The sequence below is a fragment of the Carcharhinus amblyrhynchos genome, chromosome 23 (genome assembly GCF_965287045.1).
Source record: "Carcharhinus amblyrhynchos chromosome 23, sCarAmb.v2.hapA, whole genome shotgun sequence".
Lineage (NCBI taxonomy): Eukaryota > Metazoa > Chordata > Chondrichthyes > Carcharhiniformes > Carcharhinidae > Carcharhinus > Carcharhinus amblyrhynchos.
The window spans coordinates 1,309,138-1,332,902 of NC_137346.1; the positions used below are offsets into that span (position 1 = coordinate 1,309,138).

Sequence of the window (23,765 nt, forward strand, 5' to 3'; positions counted from 1 at the left end):
AGGGATCTGTTTTGGGGCCACTGCTGTTTGTAATTTTTATAAATGATCTGGATGAGGGTATAGTTGGGTGGATTAGTAAATTTGCTGATGACACCAAAGTCGGAGGTGTGGTAGATAGTGAGGAAGGGTGTCATAGTTTACAGGGAGACTTGGACAGGTTGCAGAGCTGGGCCGAGAGGTGGTGGATGGAGTTTAATGCGGAGAAGTGTGAGGTAATTCACTTTGGCAGGAATAACAGATGTGTCGAGTATAGGGCAAACGGTAGGACTCTGAATAGTGTTGATGAACAGAGGGATCTAGGTGTATGTGTACATAGATCCCTGAAAGTTGGGAATCAAGTAGATAGGGTTGTTAGGAAGGCATACGGTGTCTTGGCGTTTATTGGTAGGGGGATTGAATTTAGGAGTCGCAGCGTCATGTTGCAACTGTACAAAACTCTGGTGCGGCCGCACTTGGAGTATTGTGTACAGTTCTGGTCCCCACATTACAGGAAGGATGTGGAGGCTTTGGAGAGGGTGCAGAGGAGGTTTACCAGGATGTTGCCTGGTATGGAGGGGAGGTCCTGTGAGGAGAGACTGAGGGATTTGAGGTTGTTTTCGTTGGAAAGAAGGTGGCTAAGAGGGGACCTTATTGAAACATATAAGATGATTAGAGGTTTAGCTAGGGTGGACAGTGATAGCCTTTTTTACTTGGATGGAGAAAGCTAGCACGAGGGGGCATAGCTTTAAATTAAGGGGGGGTAGTTATAGGATGGATGTCAGAGTTAGGTTCTTTACCCAGAGGGTGGTGAGGGATTGGAATGCCCTGCCTGCTGCAGTTGTAAATGCGCCTAGTTTGGGGGCGTTTAAGAGATCCGTGGATAGGTTTATGAATGGAAAGGGATTGGTTTAGGTTAGAGGGTCATTGCTTTTCAATTGGTCGGCGCAACATTGTGGGCCGAAGGGCCTGTTCTGTGCTGTAATGTTCTGTTCTATGTTCTATCTCTGCCGGCCATCAAACACATCTCTATTTTAATTTCATATTCCAGAAACCTGGTCCGTAGTCTTGTATGCTGTGGTATTTCAAGTGCTGATTTAAATGCTTCTTATTTAGAGACTCTACTTTGGAGAAAAGTTATTTGTAGGGTTTGGAATCAGATTTGAGGTAATGCTGAACTATTTAATATTCAGACAGCTTCCTTTGAATGGAATGTTATCCTTTTATTACCCAAAAGGTTACCCCTATGATTAATGAACACAGACAGATGTCAGGAGTATATCTGTAAACACTGTGTATAAATATAAAGTCCACAGGAAAGGCAGATATTATGACTGTATTCCACTGAGGGTGTCAGACTTGAACTCATTGTCTGTCCTGCACAAAATCTGTCTGTAAATAATTTTGTGGAAGGTGTTGCGAAATTCCTCAATCTTGTAGGCATAGATGATGGGATTTCCAACAGAGTTGGCGTGAGACAGAACAATGGCAGCACTCATGATGCGTGAGTCCATGGAGTCAAAATACTCTGAATGAAAATGATGAATGCAGTTGAGAATGTGAAGTGGGAGCCAGCAAAAGGCAAAGAACCCAACAATGATGGACAGTGACTTTGCGACTCTTACTTGGTTCTGTAAGTACGTCCGGGAAGTGTCGGAATTTATCGAGTTCAGCTCAATCTTCTGCAGCTGTTTCCGTGCCACAGTGAAGATTTTTACATAAATACCCAGCATGATGAGTAGTGGGGTAAGGACACAGCCGAGAAAGTTGAAGTAAATCATATATTTCATATTGACCACATTGAGAAAGAGACATGCAATTGAGCAGTTCGGGAAGGTAGCGTTATTCTCCAGATTTGTGCCGTTTGTACAATTCCTCAGTACCTCGTCCTTCTGATTCCAGCCAAAAAATGGAGTCAAACCGATCACAAAAGACAGGATCCAAAAGACTGCTATAATCAGCTTGGCGCGTCTCCCCGTAATCAGCCCCTTGTATCTGTGTGAGTAATAAAAAATAATCAGAAAATAGATAATAACAACTACTGTCTCCAGGCAGTCCCTGCCATTTGCCACTCTTTCCCAAAATTACTTCCTTTTTAATCGGCCATAACTGGAGGAGAATAGCCACTCATCCCAAGTGGAACAAACTGATAACAATTCAATTCTTGTCAAATTCCAAAGACTCGAAATGCAGGAATACACAAGACAAGAGCTCACCAATCAGCCCACACCATCCATTCAAAAACAGAATACAATTCTCTACAGTTCCTACAATTATTTTTCGAGCCAAATACCAAGTGTTGGGATCTTGATGAGATTCACTAGATGATGAAAAGGTACCATGAAATAGCCAATGAAATTTATTGCTATCATCAGGAAAGAGATTAAACTTAGAAGGAACATCAAAAACTGGAATTACAAATTAAACAACTGAAATCCTGCTGCAGATGATCAGACTTACATTGTGCACATTTCTCCCTGTCTTCTAGTTTAGTCTCTAGCTCAGTTTCCGAATCATTGGTCTACAATACAGTAAAGATTCCTGTACTATTCCTTCGAGTTCTCTATTAATCACATCCTTCCTCTCCAGATTGGGTCATAGGTACAGCCTCTCTTTCTGCAGACAGTTCCAACCCTCAGCAACTGTACCAGTTCTTTTTTACTTATGCATTAGCTTTCTATACAACAGGGCGTCAAATTCTGGCTGAAGATGAGGAATTGCCTCTTCCACAAGCTCTGATACCAGATGATAACATCCCCACAGGGATGTCCATCTTGACCCTCTGCAATGCTGTCTCGGCCTGGTGACCCCATTCATTGTTTCAGCACAGGTCACCTTTCTACAGAATATCCACCAACAATTCACCCAATGTGCTTGTAAGGCTCACCCCAGTTAGGACAACCCTTTGCCTATTTTGAAAAATATTGGTCTTCTTGTTCTTTCTCTTTAATCCTTTAGAACATGGAACAGTACAGCACAGTACAGGCCCTTCGGCCCTCAATGTTGTGCTGAGCTATGTCCGAAAGCAAGATCAAGCTATCCCCCTCCCTATCATCCTGGTGTGCTCCATGTGCCTATCCAATAACCACTTGAAAGTTCCTAAAGTGTCCGACTCCACTATCACAGCAGGCAGTGCATTCCACACCCCAACCACTCTCTGAGTGAAGATGTTTAGTCAGGACAGAAACAGCAGGACGAATACTTGGCTGGAAAGATGGTGTGAGGGGGAGTTTTCAGATTCCTGGGGCAATGGGACCAGTTCTGCACCTGTACAAACTGGATGGGTTATAATCTGGTCAGGACCAGGACTGATATCCTTGCGTGGGGGTAGGGATACTTGCTATAGTTTTGGGGAGGGTTTAAACTAATATAGCAGTTTATTTTGGATTTTAGTTTTTGGGATAGGAAACTGTGAGGATTCAGAGCAGAGAGAAATCAAGAACAAGGGGAAAAGACTGCAAAGGGAATAAGGAAAGTGATAGGCAGAGAAATCAAGAGCCAGAGTCAGATGAGGACATAGTAAAAAATAGTAGAACTGGGACAAGGAACATTAAAAAGCTAGCATTAAGGTTATGCTTGGAGCATTTGAAATAAAATGGATGAATTAGTTGCACAGATAGATGTAAAGGCGATGATATAGTTGACAGAGACATGGCTCCAAAGTGACCAAGGATGGGAACGAAACATTGAAGACTATTCAGTGTTTAGGAAGGACAGATGGAAAGGAAAAGGTGGTGGAGTTGCATTGCTGATTAAAGATGATATTGATACAATATTGGGGAAAGATATTTGCTTAGATGATGTGGAATCTGTATGGGTCAAGTTAAGAAATAATAAGGGGCAAAAAACATTGGTGAGGGCGGCACACAGATCACCAAACTGTAGCAGTAATGTTGGGAAAAGCATTGGACAGGAAATCAGAGATGTATGTGTTAAAGGATCATTGATTATGGGACAGTATAGATTGGGAGGGTCAAATTAGTCACAGTACAACAGAGGAGGAATTTCTGGAGTGCATATGAGATGGTTTTCTGGAGCAATACATTGAGGAACCAACAAGGGAACAGGCCATCCTGGACTGGGTATTGTGCAATGAGAATGGATTAGTTGGCAATCTAGTTATGAGAAAACCCTTGGGGATGTGTGACCATAATATGGTCGAATTGTTTGTCACAGTGGATAATGATGTAGTTGATTTTGAGACCACGGTCCTGAATTCCAATAAAGGGAACTATGATGATGAGGCATGAATTGGCCATGATGGACTGGCAAACATTACTGAAAGGAAAGACATTGGACAGGCAATGGCAGGCATTTAAAGAACGACTAGATGAACTCCAGATTCTGTTTGGTGCAAGAGTGGGAAGGGAATTGTGGCCAAACCAGGTCTTACAAGGAAAATTAGAAACAGTATCAGATTCGAGGAAGAAGCATACAAATTGGGAAGAGAAAGCAATAGGCCTGAAGATTGGGAGCAGGTTAAAATTCAACAAAGGCAAAGGGATTGATTAAGAAGGGAAAATAGAGTATGAAAGTAAGCTAGTAGGGAACATAAAAACTGACTGTAAAAGTTTCTATAGGTATATAAAGAGAAAAAGATTGACAAAAAAGAGTGTAGGGCCTTAGTCGGAAACGAGAGAATTCATAATGGGGAATAAAGAAATAGCTGAGGAATTAAATCTGTCCTTTGCTGCAATCTTCACAAAGGAAGACATGAATAATGTACCGGAAGTGCTGAGAGAGACATGTTTTAGTGAGGAGCTGAAGGAAATCAGCATTAGTAGGGAAATGGTTTTGGGGAAATTGATGGGATTGAAAGTGAATAAATCTCCAGGTTCTGATAATCCTTATCCCAGAGTATTTAAGGAAGTGGCCTTGGAAATAGTAGATGCATTGGTGGTTATTTTCCAAAATTCTTTGGACTCTGAACTGTTTCCTGCAGATTTAAGGGGAGCTAATGTAAGCCCACTAATCGAAAAGGGAGGTAGAGAGAAAATAGGGAACTATAGACCAGTGAGCCTAACGTCGGTACTGGGGAAGTTGCTAGTGTCCATTATCAAGGATTTCATAACTCAGCATTTGGAAGGCAGTGGGATAATCAGACAGTCAGCATGGATTTACAAAAGGGAAATCATGCTTGATGAATCTATTGGAATTCTTTAAGGATGTAATTAATAGAGTTGACCAAGGAGAACCAGTAGATGTGGTTTATTTAAACTTTCAGAAGGCTTTCAACAAGGTCTCATATAACAAACTACTATGTAAAGTTAAAGCACATGGGATTGCAGGTAATGTCTTGAGATGATAGAAAGCTGGTTAGCAGATAGGAAACAAAGAGTTGGCATAAATGGGTCTTTTTCTGATTGGTAGTGGTGACTGGTGGCGTTCCACAGGGATCTGTGCTCGGGCCCCAACTGTTCACATTAATGATTTGGACGAGGGAACTGGATGTAATAATGTGCTTCAGTGTGATTTGGACAGGCTGAGTGTGTGGGTATCTGCATGGCAGATGCAGTATAATGTGGATAAATGTGAGGTTATCCACTTTGGTAGCAATAATAGGGAGACAGATTGTTATCTTAATACTATAAATGGAGAGAGATGGATACTCAACGAGACCTTGAATGTCCTCATGCATCAGTTGCTGAAAGTAAGCGCGCAGTTTCAGCAGGCAGTAAAGAAGGTAAATGGTATGTTGGCCTTTATAGTGAGAGGATTTGACTATAGGAATGGGGATGTTTTGCTGCAATCGTACAGGGCGTTGGTGAGGCCACACCTGGAGTATTGTGAGCGGTTTTGGTGTCCTTATCTGAGGAAGGATGTCCTTGCTGTAGAGGGAGCGCAGCGAAGGTTTACCAGGCTGAATCCTGGGATGGCAGGTCTGTCATATGAGGAGAGACTAAGTCGGTTAGGATTATATTCACTGGAATTTAGAAGAGTGAGAGGGGATCTCATCGAAACTTATAAATTCTAACAGGGTTAGACAGGGTAGATTGAGAAAGAATGTTCCCAGTGGTGGGTGAGCCCAGAACTAGAGGTCAGAGTTTGAGGATAAACCTTTTAGAACTGAGGTGAGGAGAAATTTTTTTCACTCAGAGGGTGGTGAATGTCTGGAATTCACTACCGTAGAAAGTAGTGTCTGATTTCAGGAAATGACTAAAGTTAAAATTTATTTATTAGTCACAAGTACAATATATTAATACTGCAATGAAGTCACTGTGAAAATCCCCCAGTGATCAAGGGATCTGGGAGAAGAGGGGATCAGGATATTGAATTTGATGATCAGCCATGATCAAGATGAATGGTGGAGCAGGCTCAAAGGGCTGGATGGCTTACTCTGCTTCTAGTTTCTGTGTATGTTTCTATGTATAGTATTATTGCTATTTGGTTTGCACAATCTATATGTAGATTAAAGTCACCCATGTTTATTGTAGCACCCTTGTTACATGCATCTTTAATTTCCTGTTTAATGCCATCCCTACCTTATCACTAATCTTTGGAGACCTATAGACAACTCCCACTAATATTTTTCATCCCTAGTTGCTTCTTAGCTCCATCTGGATTTTTTGAGCCAATATCTTCTCACTTTTGCACTGATGTCATCATTAACTAACAATGCTATGCCACCACTCCTCTACCTTTCTGAAATTTCCAATACCCTTGGATATTCCGTTCCCAGCTTTAGTCACCATACAGCCATGTCTCCATCACTGCAATCATATTGAGCCCATCTTTATCAATTTTCACTATGAATGTGTCTACGTTTTGGTGAATGTGCTGTGCATTCAGATACGTAGAATCATCCAGGTTTACAGCATGGAAACAGGCCCTTCAGCCCAACTTGTCCATGCAGCCTAATTTTTACACTATGCTAGTCCCAATTGCCCGCATTTGGCCCATATCCCTCTATACCCATCTTATCCATTTGACTGTCTAAACGCTTTTTAAAAGATAGAATTGTACCCACCTCTACTACTACCTCTGGCAGCTTGTTCCAGACACTCACCACCCTCTGTGTGAAAAAATTACGCCTCTGGACACTTCTGTATCTCTCCTCTCTCACCTTAAACCTATGCCCTCTAGTTTTAGACTTACCTACCTTTGGGAAAAGATATTGACTATCTAGCTGATCTGTGCCCCTCAATATCAGGGGCATAGATCACCCCTCAGCCTCCTACACTCCACAGAAAAAAAAGTCCCAGTCTATCCAGCCTCTCCTTATAAACTCAAACCATCAATCCCGGTAGCATCCTCTTCTAAGCTCTTTCCAGTTTAATAATATCCTTTCTATAATAGGGTGACCAGAATTGCACGCAGTATTCCAAGTGTGGCCTTACCAACGTCTTGAACAACTTCGACAAGACGTCCCAACTCCTGTATTCAATGTTCTGACCAATGAAACCAAGCATGCCGAATGCCTTCTTCACCACTCTGTCCACCTGTGACTCCACTTTCAAGGAGCTCTGAACCTGTACCCTGAGATCGCTTTGTTCTATTACTCTCCCCAACGCCCTACCATTAACTGAGTAAGTCCTGTCCTGGTTCAATCTACCAAAATGCATCACCTTGCACTTATTTAAATTAAACTCCATCTGCCTTTCATCAGCCCCCTGGCCCAATTGATCGAGATCCCATTGCAATCCTAGATAACTTCCTTCACCATCCAGAGTGCCTTTTGACTTACCTTTTTAATATTTTTATACATAGGCCACAATCTGACTGGCCGTTCATACCACCCTCCTGCTGCAGCAAGTTTGGAGAATTAACACCCAGCCAAATCTCCACTCACTGCAGCAGGATGGCAAAATCCTGCTGGCATGACCAGCTATAACATTCCTTTGTATTCCTAGTCTTTGTACAATGGCCCTACTTATTGCTAACACTTGTTTCCTATGCCTTCCATTTTTGTTTTCTAATTTTCTGTCTTTAATTTCTATCTTTCTGTCCCTCTCTTGTGTCTCCTCGCTCAGGTTCCTATCCCCCGGCCCTCTAATTTCATCTTATCCCATCAGCATTAGTGAATACCTCGACAAGGATATTGGTCCAAGTCCCGCTGGAATGTGATCTGTCCACTTCACAGGTCTCATTGTCCCCAGAGTCAGTCCCAGGACTGCCTCAGGAATCTAAATTCCCTCCCTCCTACACCATCGCTTCAGCCATCCATCCATCTGGTCTATTCTCTTATCCCTGCTCTCACTAATACATGGCACTGCGGTTTTACTAACTTTGAGGTCCTGCTTTTGAATTTATTTCCTCGCTCCCTATTTCTGCTTTCACTCTCTTCTTACCGATGTATTGATATAGACTACAGCCTCTGGATGTCCTGCAGCCACTCGGTGACATCCTTGACCCTGGCACCAAGGAGACAACAAACCATCCAGCCACAGAAATGTCCACCTGTTCCCCTTACAATGGAATTGCCAATCACTGTTGATCACCCTCACCTTTCTCACTCCCCACCTACAGTTGAGCCACTCATGTGCCATGGGCTTGGTTCTTGCTGCATTTCCCCTAAAGGACCATCTCTTCCAACTATGTCCAAAACAGAAGACCTGTTAGAAAGGGAGATGGACCCAGAGGACTCTGACACCACCCACCTAGTGCTTTAGTTCTGTTTGGTGTTTGCCCATTCCCTTGCTGCCTGTGTAATCTTTATCTGTGCTGTGACCTCACTGTACTCCCTATCCACAAAGATCTCATCTTACGGATGCTCCACAGTCACAGCTCCCGATCCAGCTGCAGCTGGAGGCAACACCTGCATTTGTGGTCACACTGGGCACAGGAAATGTCCCTGACTTCCCACATCTGACAAGAGGAGCATTCCACATGTCTGAGCTGCCCTGTTGTGACTTATCCTTAAATTACTCCCTTTATCTTTTAGAGAAAATGCCGGAAAATCTCAGCAGGTCTGGCAGCATCTGTAAGGAGAGAAAATTTATTTTTTCTCCTTATAAATGCTGCCAGACCTGCTGAGATTTTCCAATGTTTTCTCTTTTGGTTTTAGATTCCGGCATCTGCAGTAATTTGCTTTTATCCCTTTATTGTTACTTTCTCTAATTTAGAAAATATTAAGGATCTGCTTACCAAGGCCACCACTCTGCTTTCTGAGAAAAGGTAGAATATGAAGGAATTCCCTCATCAAACTCCCTCAGTCACCAAACTCCAGCTGAAACCATTCCCCTGCAGTCCTAAGCAGCTTTCCAGCTCTCCGAACAAGGCTCTGAAAACCTCTTTCAACCACTTGTCTGATTAACTAGTTACAGCTCATGCAGAGCCCAAATCAGTACTAAAGCTGGACTGTAACTTGCTTTCTTCCAATCTAAACAGCAACTTTTAGTTAATTGCTAAATTAGGGAAAGATGACTTTATATAGAATTTAACCTTTAAATTCTCTGTCACCAAACTCCAGTTTAAGCAGTCGACTGCAGTCTAAGGCAACACTCAAGTATAGACTAGAGTCACAAGATGATCATGGACACTGAGAGCACCCAAAAGAGTTCCTCATTGCATCATTGTTGTTCTTCATATCATTCCAGAGAGTTGACTACCATTACTCTGTATTCATTCGCTGATATCAGTTTTAGGTTTACCTTCTCCCTGTTTACACACATATTATCCTCCAACTTCCACAAATTAATGCATTTTACTTTGCCACCATATTTTCTAGAATATAACCTTCTATAAGTTCACCCTTCAGATGCTGCATTTACAGGTTGAATAGCTCAAATTTCTTCAGCCATGAACTAGCTAGATGGATTCAGAACTGGCTTGGCTGTAGAAGACAGAGGGTAGTGGTGGAAGGGTGTTTTTCTGAATGGAGGTCTGTAACTAGTGGTGTTCTGCAGGGATCATTGCTGGGCTCTCTATTGTTTGTAACGTAAATGTGGAAGAAAATGTAGCTGGTCTGATTAGCAAGTTTGCGGATGATACTAAGATTTGCGGAGTTGCAGATAGTGACGAAGAAAGCATACAGCATGCTTGCCTTCTTCAGACAGGGCATCAAGTATAAAAGTTGGCAAATTATGTTACAGTTGTATAAAATATTGGTTAGGCCACATTTGGAATAGTGTCCAATTCTGGTCACCACTCTACTAGAAGGATGTTGAGGTTTACCAGGATGTTGCCTGGTATGGAGGGTCTTAGCTATGAGGAGAGATTGAGTAAACTGGGATGGTTCCAGGGATAGATCGGAGAGGTTGGGACTATTCTCCTTGGAGAGAAGAAGGCTAAGAGTTTTGATAACGATGTTCAAAATGATGAGGTGGTTGGACAGAGTAAATCACGAGAACCTGTTCCCCTCGCAAAAACATCAAGAAGCAAAGGACACAAATTTAAGGAGACTTTCAAAAGAAGCAGATGTGATACAAGATAAAAACTTTTTCACAAAAGGAATGTTTGAGGGTCTGGACTGTTGCGCCTGAGAGGGTGATGGAGGCAGGTTCAATCCAGGCATTTGAGAGGACATTAAATGATTATCTCAATAGAAACAATGCACAGGGGATGGCACAAAGCTATAATATTTGTTTGCAGGGCCAGTGCAGACATGATCAGCTAAATGGCCTCCTGCACCATAACAATTCATGATGGAATAATCTCCGCTAGCCTAGATGGGTGCAGCTCCAACAGCACTCAATAAACCTAACAGCATCCAGGACAAAGCAGCCCACTCGATTAACAACCCATACATCACTTTCAACATTTGCTCTCTCCACCACTGACACAGCCTATGTACCATCTGCAAAATACACTGCTGCATAGCCGGCAACATCTATGATCCATGAAAAAATAAAAATAAATTTATTTATCTGTTATCACAGCTGTTCTATTAGGTACAAAACATTATAGAACCATAGAAACCCCACAGTGCAGGGAGAGGCCATTTGGTCCATCAAGTCTGCACCAACCATAATCCCACCCAGACCCTACCCCCGTATCCCTACATATTTTAACCACTAATCCCTCTAACCTACGCATTTCAGGTCACTAAGGGAAAATTTTAGCATGGTTAATCAACTAAACTGAACATCTTTGAATTGTGGGAGGAAACCCACACAGACACGAGGAGAATGTGCAAACTCCACACAGACAGTGACCCGAGCCAGGAATCGAACCCAGGTCCCTGGAGTTGTGAAGCAGCAGTGCTAACCACTGTGCTACCGTGCCGCCCACTAATTACATGATACCAGAATGCTGCTGAGCTTCAAACTTAGATAAAGTTTCGTGATTCAACCCAACAAAATATAAATAGGAGATGTGAAAGCCATTCAGATATATAACAGACTGGATAATTAGAAGTACTCACTATGTATTTATGCTGTCATTTACCGGTGTGCAGAAACTCACTTCCACTGCTTGGATCAATCTGCATTTCCCCTGCCACAGGTGGAGTTCTGTGCTTGTTTGCACAGTTTAATATTGAATCGTTCAGTGAGCGCACTAGGAATACACATACTCTCTAAACATTAAAATCAATGAAAGGCAAATGTAAAAGATGTCCAGAGGTCGAAGGGATGGAGGACAGTGGATATTACAGTGCCTCTCTCAGAAAAATCAGCTGCATTTATATAAATACACCTTTGAGAAAATCCTCCCAATCTATTTCCAGTCAATTCCTGTTCAGACACAGCCCAGTAAGTTCAATACAGGACATCGTTTGACAGTTCCAATCAGTTTTAATTCACTTTAAGTTAACTCTGCATGTTCCCAGTTCAGATTAATAAGGCATTAATAGTTGGGGATGTGATGATGGACACTCCCACTTTCCTGGTGCCATAACAGTGAAATCTCAATAGACATTGCAGTACAGAATCAGCTCTGTATGTGGATTACTATGAGATGGTGGTTGTTACTAACACAGTAAGTATTTGAACTGAGTTTATCAATGAGCATTCTGACGGCTATGTTGAGGTGATCCAGTGCTTCCCAGGAGGATATCAGTGTTTGCCTCAGTAAATAAATTATCCCTGAGAGGTTCAAGAATTCAAACCGTTATTCAATGAAAATTAGATTGTCAGAGGTCCACTCACTCTCAATTGCCACATACAACATTCCCATTAATTTACCAAGTCAGATCAGAGCAGCTGTTTCGCTGAATTCTGCCTGGAATAAACCACAGTCTATTCCACTGAATCCACCTTCATCTCCTGCACCAAATTCCTGATCCAAACTGAGTGATGAGACAGCGTTTGAGATCAGTTTCCTGGCAATGTCTTCATTCAAAGGCTGACTTCCTTGTGTTAGCGACCAGAGCAGAAACACCAAAGTCTGTTATGCAGCCTGACTAAATCCCAACAGCATTTTCTATTTTGGCATTAGTGTGAATATTTGATTTGATTTATTATTGTCACATATTAACCTAGAGTGAAAAGTATTGTTTCTTGCACACTACAGAGACAAAACATATCATTCATAGAGAAGGAAAGGAGAGAGTGCAGAATGTAGTGTTACAGTCATATCTAGGGTGTAGAGAAAGATCAACTTAATGCAAGATAAGTCCATTCAGAAGTCTGATGGCAGCAGGGAAGAAGCTGTTCTTGTGAATAGGATACAAAGAACAAAGAGCAACACAGCTCAGGAAACAGGCCCTTTGGCCCAATGAGCCCACGCCGCCATCTTAACAATGTATTTTTCCTAAACCTCCCTTGACCCGTGTCTATGCTTATGGTACCCCCATTGGAAACCAGATTCAGGGGAGAATAATTTAGGACGTTTCACTCAGCTGTGCTTCTATTGACACACCAGGAAGCTTAATACAGTTTAACTATAGTGAATTTCAATGAAGTGAAAGACTTAAATATGACAAGATACAATTCTTAACTGCTAACCTATTTCTATTAGTTCCAATTCAAGCAGTCTTCCTCTTACACACTTAAAACCACTATTCAAAATCAAATAGCAACGCACAGGCTTACATGCTTGCATCTGTTAACTGTCCTAGTACCTTCTGAAGATCTCTGGAGAGAGAGAGACAGACAGACACCTGTCTTCTGACAGCCACAAACAGCAGCCTCCAGAGGGGCAGACAGAGAGACACATCTAGCTTCTTTTAGAACCAGGCAGAAACTGACTTTTGAAATAAAAGCAAACGGTGTATTTTCACTGCAAGCTTAAATTCTACCATCAGACACATGGCTGTCTCTGTCAATCAACCTAATCAAAACCCTACTCTGAAACTCCAGGGGAAAAACCAAATAAACAAAAAATACTTTAACTCAAATTAAAGCAAACACATCCTTAGCTAAAATCAGTCATTAGACTGCATTCTCAGCATGTCTGGTTTACAGACAAATTGGCACCGTGTAAAACAGAGCTGACTTTGAAACATACCCCTCACAAGAAACATGGTATAAATATATTTGATAAAGGCACAGTCTTTGGACTGAGTTGTTGTGAAGCTCATTCTCACATTAGACCCTGCATGGTGCTGCTCACTCAGCCTACAGCAATCAAGAGTTAGAGAAAGGCAGACATTGACCATCTGCTTGCCAGTGATTAAATTCTGAAACTATTGGATCCTTTTCCTGAGCAATCCTTTACTATATTTTCTAATGTTACAGTTATTCCCCCAGTCCATCAGATGTCACCTGACATGTAGCACCTCAGAAGGCAGTTGTTGAAAAACTTGCTGTGATATAAGTTGATTCCTGTGTCCTGCCTTTTTTTAATCAATCATCGGCATTATTGGCTTGAGTTCCATTCTCCATACTTAGATTAGATCATAGGAACCCTACAGTGCAGAAAGAGGCCATTCGGCTCATTGAGTCTGCACTGACCACAATCCCACCCAGGCCCTATCCCCATATATTACCAGTTAATCCCTCTAACCTACCCACCCAGGACACTAAGGGTCAATTTACCTACCCTGCACATCTTTGGACTGTGGGAGGAAACCAGAGCACCAGGAGGAGACCCACGCAGACACAGGGAGAATGTGCAAACTCCACACAGATAGAGACCCAAGCTGGGAATCGAACCCGGGTCCCTGGAGCTGTGAAGCAGCAGCACTAACCACTGTGCTACCGTGCCGCACTTTGTCCAAGGCTATAATGAGGTCAGGATTTGGTGTCCATGGTTGAGTTTCAGTGAGTAGGTTCAGGTTGTGCAGGTGCCATTTGAAAGCACTGTGTTAAACATGTGAGATAATGCTGGCTGCTTTTCCAAGGCAGCAGCAAGTGTAGAGAGTCAGTGGATGGGAAGTTAGTTTGCATATTGGACTGGTCTAGGTTCACCGCCCTTTGTAGTTTCTTGTGGTCTTGGGCAAAGCAGGAGCCATACCAAGCTGTGATGCATCAGGAAAGGATGCTTTCTATGGTGCATCTGTAAAAATTGGTGAGAGTCGTAGTAAACATGCCAAATTTCCTTAGCTTCCTGAGAAAGTAGAGGTGTTGGTGGGCTTTCTTAACTATAGCGTTCGCATGGAGGGACCAGGGCAGGTTTTTAGTGATCGGAACACCTAGAAACCAAAAGCTCTTGATCATTTCTACTTCATCCCCATTGATGTAGACAGGGGATGTTCTCCTTTACGCTTCCTGAAGTCAATGACATTCTTCTTCGTTTTGTTGACATTGGGGAAGAGATTACTGTCATCGCACCTGTTCACCAGATTCCCTTTCTCATTCTTGTATTCTGTCTTGTTATTGTTTAAGATCTGACCCCGCTACGGTGGTGTCATCAGCAAACTTGAAAATCGAGTTGGAGGGGAATTTGGCCACACTGTCATAGGAGTATAAGGAGTATAGTTAGCGGTTGAGGACACAGCCTTGTGGGGCACCGGTGTTGAGGATAATAATGGAGCAGGTGTTGTTGTCTATCCTTACTGATTAGAACATAGAACATTACAGCACAGTACTAACCCATCCTTCTACACCCTCATCCAGGTCATTTATAAAAATGACAAACAGCAGTGGCCCCAAAACAGATCCCTGTGGTACACCACTAGTAACTGAACTCCAGATTGAATATTTCCCTTCAACCACCACCCTCTGTCTTCTATCAGCTAGCCAATTCCTGATCCAAACTGCTAAATCACCCTCAATGCCATGCATCTGCATTTTCTGCAGTAGCCTACCATGGGGAACCTTATCAAACATGTTGCTAAAATCCATATACACCACGTCAGATTGTGGTCTGTGGGTTAGGAAGTTCAGGATCCAGTCGGAGAGGGAGGAGCTGAGGCCCAGGCCACAGAGTTTGGAGATGAGTTTTGTAGAAATGATGGTGTTGAAGGCTGAGCTGTAGTCAATAAATAGGCTTTGTTATCTCGGTGTTCTAGGGTTGTGTGCAGGGCCAGGGGGATGGCATCTGCTGTGGACCTGTTGCAGCGGTAGGCAAACTGTAATGGATCCAGGTAGTCCGGGAGGCTGGAATTGATTCGTGCCATGACTAACCTTTCGAAGCTCTTCATAATGATGGATGTCAGAGCTACCAGTGTTTTGGAGAAGGTATTTTGAATTATTTTTTAAATATGCCATGATGTGTTTTCCCAAATCTTCAGTTTGTGTGAACCAAATTACTCCAACTCACAGAAAATCACATCATGAATCATAGAACATAGAACACTACAGCACAAACAGGCCCTTCAGCCCACAAGTTGCGCCGATCACATCTATACCTACCAAGCCATATAACTATCTGTAACTTCCAATGCCATTAAATCCCATATACTCATCCAGAAGTCTTTTAAAAGACCCCAGCGAGTTCACCTCTACCACCACCGACGGCAGCCGATTCCACTCACTCACCACCCTCTGAGTGAAAAACTTACCCCTAACATCTCCTCTGTACTTGCTTCCCAGCACCTTAAACCTGTGTCCTCTCGTAGCGACTATTTCAGCCTTGGGAAATAGCCTCTGAGAATCCACCCTATCTATTCCTCTCAACATTTTATAAACCTCTATCAGGTCGCCTCTCAACCTTCGTCTCTCCAGGGAGAAGAGTCCCAGCTCCCTCAACCTATCTTCATAAGGCATGCCTCCCAATCCAGGCAACATCCTTGTAAATCTCCTCTGCACCCTCTCAATAGCTGCCACATCCTTCCTGTAGTGAGGCGACCAGAACTGCACACAGTACTCCAAGTGGGGTCTGACAAGGGTCTTATAAAGTTGCAGCGTTACCTCCCGACTCCTAAACTCAATCCTTCGATTAATGAAGGCTAGTACACCATAAGGGTCCTTCAGAAGGTAAGTTTATTTCCCGTTCAAAACCTGGGGCAAAGAGTTCACAACTTCCTACTTCACTACAGTTGGGGTGGGGGATAGAAGAAACTCTGTGACTGTGGATAGTAACAGTATAAGATCTATGTAAATGGATCTTGGTTCATGTGATTTGCAGAGTCCATGGCGTCAGGGTCCAGAGGGAGTTTCTGTCATAGCTGAGTTTGATTGGATGGGTTTCTGATTGGGGATAACAACAGGGAAATCCTTGAAACAAATGGTTCTGCAACACGATAGGCATTTGGTGCTGAGATCACCCAGAGACCCCGATCAGAGATTTTTATAAATGCAGCAGGCTTCCAGCAGCTGATAGTTGGTAACTGACTTCCTGCTCAGCCTGTTAGCTGGAGACCTTTGCGGTCGATGCTAAGTTGCTAAACATCAGCAGTCAAGTTCCACTTCAAACTTTTCTTTAGACATTTGTTAACATTTGAGGAAATGTTCCTAGAATTAATATTTTGGAGTTGGGGACCAAGTGCAGTGTGTCAAAATTCGCAGATGACACTAAGTTGAGTGGCAGAGTAAAGTGTGCCGAGGATGCTGAAAGTCTGCAAAGGGATATAGATAGTCTCAGTGAGTGGGTGAGGGTCTGGCGGATGGAGTACAATGTTGGTAAATGTGAGGTCATCCATTTTGGTAGGAATAACAGCAAAATGAACTATTATTTAAATGGTAAAAAACTGCAGCGTGCTGCTGTGCAGAGGGACCTGGGTGTCCTTGTGCAGGAATCTCAAGGAGTTGGTTTGCAGATGCAGCAGGTAATTAAGAAGGTAAATGGAGTTTTATCCTTCATTGCTGAGGGATGAAGTTTAAAAACAGCGAGGTTATGTTGCAGCTGTATAAGGTGCTGGTGAGGCCACACCTGGAGTACTGTGTACAGTTTTGGTCTCCTTACTTGAGAAAGGATATACTGGCACTGGAGGGGGTGCAGAGGAGATTCACTCGGTTGATTCTGGAGTTGAGAGGGTTGTATTATGAGGAGAGACTGAGTAGACTGGGGTTATACTCATTGGAATTCAGAAGAATGAGGGGAGATCTTATAGAAACATATAAGATTATGATGGGAATAGATAAGATAGAAGCAGGGAAGTTGTTTCCACTGGCGGGTAAAACTAGAACTAGGGGGCATAGCCTCAAAATAAGGGGGAGCAGATTTAGGACTGAGTTGAGGAGGAACTTCTTCACACAAAGGGTTGTGAATCTGTGGAATTCCCTGCCCAGTGAAGCAGTTGAGGTTCCCTCACTGAATATTTTTAAGGCAAGGATAGATAAATGTTTGAACAGTAAAGGAATTAAGGGTTATGGTGAGTGGGTGGGTAAGTGGAACTGAGTCCATGAAAAGATCAGCCATGATCTTATTGAATGGCGGAGCAGGATCGAGGGGCCGAATGGCCGACTCCTGCTCTGAGTTCTTATGTTCTTATTATGTTCTTATTTCCACAATGAAACAATTTCAGAGTAAATAAAGTGAAACTGAAAATCTGTAACTCTTTCCCACTCACCCAACTGATACTGATTGTCGGGATCCCACTAACACAAACACATGCAAATAAATAGCAATTTCTTGGATCTGTCACTGAGATTTCTGTGTACCATGAAATGGAATCATTTCTCTCTTATAACATCACGCTGTGTCTCAGGGAGATGTTAAAAATTAGGCAGGAAGTTTGCGTCAGAAGTAACAGTGCACTAAAATAACCTTAGTGGAAACAGCCACCTTATCAGCGATAAGCATCAATCTGCAAACTGATTTCCATTCAGCTGAATATATCTGACAAGTGCAGAAAGTAATCACCAAAGTCTCAGTAAAGTCACATTCCAATTTGCCTGTTTAGAGAATTTAATACAAAAAAAGTTACTATTGCCACAAATGATGCAAATGTATTTGTGGTGTTTCCCTTCTAGGCAATACAGCAGCGTACTTACCCTGCCAGTCTGCCTGACAGTTAAGAGGTGATTTAGCATGGCCAATCCAGCTAACCGGCACATCTTTGGAATATGGGAGGAAACTGGAGCATCTGGAAAAAACCCACGCAGACATGGGGAGAATGTGCAGACTCCACACAGTGACCCAAGCTGGGAATTGAACCTGGGTCCCTGGCATTAATAGAACATAGAACATAGAACATAGAACATTACAGCGCAGAACAGGCCCTTCGGCCCACGATGTTGCGCCGACCAGCTTTTTAAAAAAAAAACAACACTAACCCACTAATCTAAACCAATCCCATTTCGTCCATAAACCTATCCACGGATCTCTTAAACGCCCCCAAACTAGGCGTATTTACAACTGCAGCAGGCAGGGCATTCCAGTCCCTCACCACCCTCTGGGTAAAGAACCTACCCCTGACATCCGTCCTATAACTACCCCCCGTTAATTTAAAGCCGTGCCCTCTCGTGCTAGCTTTCTCCATCCGAGGAAAAAGGCTATCACTGTCCACCCTATCTAAACCTCTAATCATCTTATATGTTTCTATAAGATCCCCTCTTAGCCGCCTTCTTTCCAGCGAAAACAACCCCAAATCCCTCAGTCTCTCCTCATAGGACCTCCCCTCCATACCAGGCAACATCCTGGTAAACCTCCTCTGCACCCTCTCCAAAGCCTCTACATCCTTCCTGTAATGTGGGGACCAGAACTGCACACAATACTCCAAGTGTGGCCGCACCAGAGTTGTGTACAGTTGCATCATGACGCTGCGACTCCTAAATTCAATCCCCCTACCAATAAACGCCAAGACACCGTATGCCTTCTTAACAACCTTATCTACTTGATTCCCAACTTTCAGGGATCTATGTACACATACACCTAGATCCCTCTGCTCCTCCACACTATTCAAAGTCCTCCCGTTAGCCCTATACTCAACACATCTGTTATTCCTACCGAAATGAATTACCTCACACTTCTCCGCATTAAACTCCATCCGCCACCTCGCGGCCCAGCTCTGCAACCTGTCCAAGTCACCCTGCAAACTATGACACCCTTCCTCACTATCTACCACACCTCCGACTTTGGTGTCATCAGCAAACTTACTAATCCACCCAACTATACCCTCATCCAGATCATTAATAAAAATTACAAACAGCAGTGGCCCCAAAACAGATCCCTGAGGCACACCACTCGTAACCGAACTCCATGACGAATATTTACCATCAACCACCACCCTCTGTCTCCTATCTGCTAGCCAATTCCTGATCCAATTACCTAGATTACCCTCAATCCCATACATCTGCATTTTCTGCAGAAACCTACCATGGTGAACCTTATCAAACGCCTTACTAAAATCCATATATACCACGTCAACTGCCTTACCCCTATCCACCTCTTTGGTCACTTTCTCAAAGAACTCGATAAGGTTAGTAAGGCACGACCTACCCGCTACAAAACCATGCTGACTGTCTCTAATCAATTCATTACTCTCCAAATAACTATAAATCCTGTCTCTAATAATACTTTCCAAAACCTTACCCACCACAGAAGTAAGACTCACCGGTCTATAATTCCCAGGGAAGTCTCTTCTCCCCTTCTTAAACAATGGGACAACATTTGCTGTCCTCCAATCTTCCGGTACTATACCAGAGACCAACGACGACCTGAAGATCAGAGCCAGTGGCTCCGCAATCACCTCTCTTGCCTCCCAGAGAATCCTAGGGTAAATCCCATCCGGACCAGGGGACTTATCTATTTTCAAACCCTCTAAAATATCCAGCACATCCCCCGTATCAACTGCAATACTATCTATTTTACACCCCTGCACCCCAGTGTCCTCCTCAGCTACATTCATGTCCCCCTGCGTGAACACCGAAGAGAAATATTGGTTCAACGCCTCACCAATCTCCTCCGGTTCCACACACAACTTCCCTCTACTGTCTGTAACTGGCCCTAATCTTGCCCTAACCAACCTTCTGTTCTTGACATACCTGTAAAACGCCTTAGGGTTCTCCTTAATCCTATCAGCCAAAGTCATCTCATGCCTGACAGGGATATACCTATCACAGACCCGCAGTAGCTGCTCCTTGAAAAATCTCCACATCTCGGACGTTCCCAGTCCCTGTAATCTCCTAGTCCAACCAATGCTTCCTAATTCTCTCCTAATAGCCTCATAATTACCCTTCCCCCAGCTGAAACTACTGACCCGAGGTTCATGCCTATCCCTTTCCATCACTAAGGTGAACGTAACCGAATTGTGGTCACTATCCCCAAAATGCACACCAACTTCCAAGTCTAGCACCTGGTCTGGCTCATTACCCAGCACCAAATCCAATATAGCCTCACCTCTAGTCGGCCTATCTACATATTGAGTCAAAAAACCTTCCTGCACACTTTGAACAAAAACTGACCCCTCTAACGAGCTAGAGCTATAGCAATTCCAATCAACACGAGTAAAGTTAAAGTCCCCCATAACAATTACCCTATTACTTTCACTCCTAACAAGGATCGTCTCCGCAATCCTTTCCTCAACCTCTCTAGAACTTTTTGGAGGTCTATAAAAGACTCCCAACAGGGTGACCTCTCCTCTCCTATTTCTAATCTCCGCCCATACTACCTCAACAGACAAGTCCTCATTAAAGTTCCTCTCTGACACTGTAATACAGTCCTTGACCAATAATGCTACTCCACCCCCCCTTCTACCTCCTTCTCTACTCCGACTAAAGCATTTGTACCCCGGGACCTACAACATCCATTCCTGACCCTGCTCTATCCATGTCTCTGAAATGGCCACAACATCAAAGTCCCAGGTACTGATCCACGCTGCAAGTTCATCCACTTTATTGCGAATACTCCTCGCATTAAAGTATACGCATTTCAAACCCTGCTCCGCCCCACCCCCACAATGCTGTGCATTGCAGTCCCCATCTATGCCCCCCTCACTTTCACCCCCTCTACTCAGGATCCCACCCCCCCTCTGAATCAGTTTAAACCACTCCGCATAACCTTCACAAATTTACCCCCCAGGATATTTGTTCCCCTCTGGTTCAGGTGTAGCCCATCCCTCTTATAGAGATCCCATCTTCCCCAGAACGAGCCCCAATTGCTCAAGTACTTGAACCCCTCCCTCCTGCACCATCCCCTCAGCCACGAGTTCAAACTTTCCCTCTCTCTGTTCCTCTCTAAACTATCCCGTGGCACAGGCAAGAGTCCAGAGATAACCACTCTGTCTGACTTGGCCTTTAGTTTCCATCCCAACTCCATGAATCTCTGCTTAATATCCCCTTCCCTTAGCCTCCCTATATCATGCGTCCCCACATGAATTATAACTTGGGGTTGATCTCCCTCTCCCCTGAGAGTCTTGAATATCCTCTCTGATACATCCCGGACCCCAGCCCCTGGTAGGCAACACACCAGCCCTGAGTCCCTATCATTGCTACCGACTCTCCTATCCGTCCCTTTAACGGTGGAGTCCCCAATCACAAGTCCCAATCTTTTGCAACCCCTAACCACCTGAGCTTTTACAATAGGCTCATCCCCAGAGACCTGCTCCCTTTGGCTATCCCCAGTTGAATCATCCTCAACTGTAGCCTCCAGGACCGAAAACCTATTTTGGAGGGGAACAGCCCCAGGGGATTGTCCCACCACATTCTTCTTTCCCCTCCTCGTGGCAGTGACCCAAGACTCATTTCTAGGAGTGACAATCTCCTTATAACTCCTATCAATTTCCACCTCCGCCTCCCGAATTATGCGGAGTTCCTCTAATTCCACCTCCAGCTCCTTTACACGCTCCTCCAGAAGCTGCAATCTAACACACTTCCTACAAGTAAAATCACCTGAAACACTACTGGAGTCCCTCACCACATACATCCCACAGGAGATGCAGCTTACTGCCTGAACTGCCATCCCTGAAGCAATTACCAGCAGAAAAATAAAAAATATAATAAAAAAAACTTCCCCCACTCTTATAATTAGGTTAGAGGAGGTGGGAGGGTGGGATTCTCTACCAGTGTAGAGGGTCGGGTATCCTCTCTACACTAATTTATAGGGTTAGGGGCCCGAGAAAAAAAAACTACAAATACCGGTAAGCGTCCTAGTGACGACTTCCTGTTTCTAACTAATTTTAAAAAAACCGCCGAAACTCGCAACTTTGAAACTATAAATAAAACGTTAAACAATAAAAACAGAAAAATGTACCTGTTTGCTGCCTCCTCTCACGCCCAAAAATCGCTGCCTCTCGATACTGCTCCTCAGGAACAATGAATTATGAGGCAGCAGTGCCACCGTGCTACCCCATGACCGGCCGGCCACTAAGGTACTTAATGATCTGGTACTAAATGTAAAGAGGAGCAGCTACCACTCCCCCATCCCCCTCTCCTACCCCACAATAGCTCACACTCCAGTTCAACAGCCAGTCAGGACAGCCTTCCGTCTTGTAGACAATGATTTACTCCATGATGGTGACTCTGGTGTCACTCAGGAGCTGCGCTCTGGCATGGCACAGTCTCTGTTATATTTGCCACAGGGGAAGCCATTGGGCTTAGACTGTGCACCACTGGCTGCATCTCAGCCAGCTGACCTTTTCACTTCTACTTGCCTCTTCCAATGCTCGTTCAAACAGTCACTTCCAGAGGTTGTGGTCTCAACGACTGTCTCTCAGTCGTCAGTGTCAGTGTCCACTGGCTTCATATCTGGCTTGCAGTGAAACAGGCCAGTGGTCTGTGATCAACACCGCAGGCTACCTGGCTCAAATGTTGGATTCCTGCTTGGATAAGAATCTCCCATTTCTGGGTCAGTTCCATCAGAAGCAGAGAGTCTCTTGTGGGTCCCTCAGAAGGAAGGTTGTGACAATTAGCTCATTGGATAAGTACAGATTCCAGCTCTTGCTGAACAAGTATCCAAGTGAATTCAAGCCACACTGAAGAATACAATGTGTGCCTGCACTGGCACCGTCCCATAGCAGCGGTGCCCGCACTGGCACTGTCCCATAGTAACAGTGCCTGCACTGGCACTGTCCCATAGCAGTGATGCCTGCACTGGCACTGTCCCATAGTAACGGTGCCTGCACTGGCACTGTCCCATAGTAACGGTGCCTGCACTGGCACTGTCCCATAGTAACGGTGCCTGCACTGGCACTGTCCCATAGTAACGGTGCCTGCACTGGCACTGTCCCATAGTAACGGTGCCTGCACTGGCACTGTCCCATAGTAACGGTGCCTGCACTGGCACTGTCCCATTGTAACGGTGCCTGCACTGGCACTGTCCCATAGCAGCGATGCCTGCACTGGCACTGTCCCGCAGTAGCGGTGCCTGCACTGGCACTGTCCCACAGTAGCGGTGTCTGCACTGGCACTGTCCCGCAGTAGCGGTGCCTGCACTGGCACTGTCCCACAGTAGCGGTGTCTGCACTGGCACTGTCCCATAGTAACGGTGTCTGCACTGGCACTGTCCCATAATAACGGTGTCCGCACTGGCACTGTCCCACAGCAGTGGTGTCTGCACTGGCACTGTCCCATAGTAATGGTGAACTCAGTAATTCAGCAGTAAGGTTGGTTTGTTTGAACAACTGCTTGTTGTAAGATTGTGTTTATGAATCCACCAGCTGTATCCTTCAGCAAGGTAGAACGTGAGACGCATCAGTGATCCCAATG

General features: G+C 44.1%; 1 pseudogene; it reads right to left on the reverse strand.

The window, feature by feature from the left end:
* Nucleotides 1-984: 984 nt before the first annotated feature.
* LOC145357563 (adenosine receptor A2b pseudogene) lies at nucleotides 985-23,537 on the reverse strand (annotated as a pseudogene).
* Nucleotides 23,538-23,765: the final 228 nt, after the last annotated feature.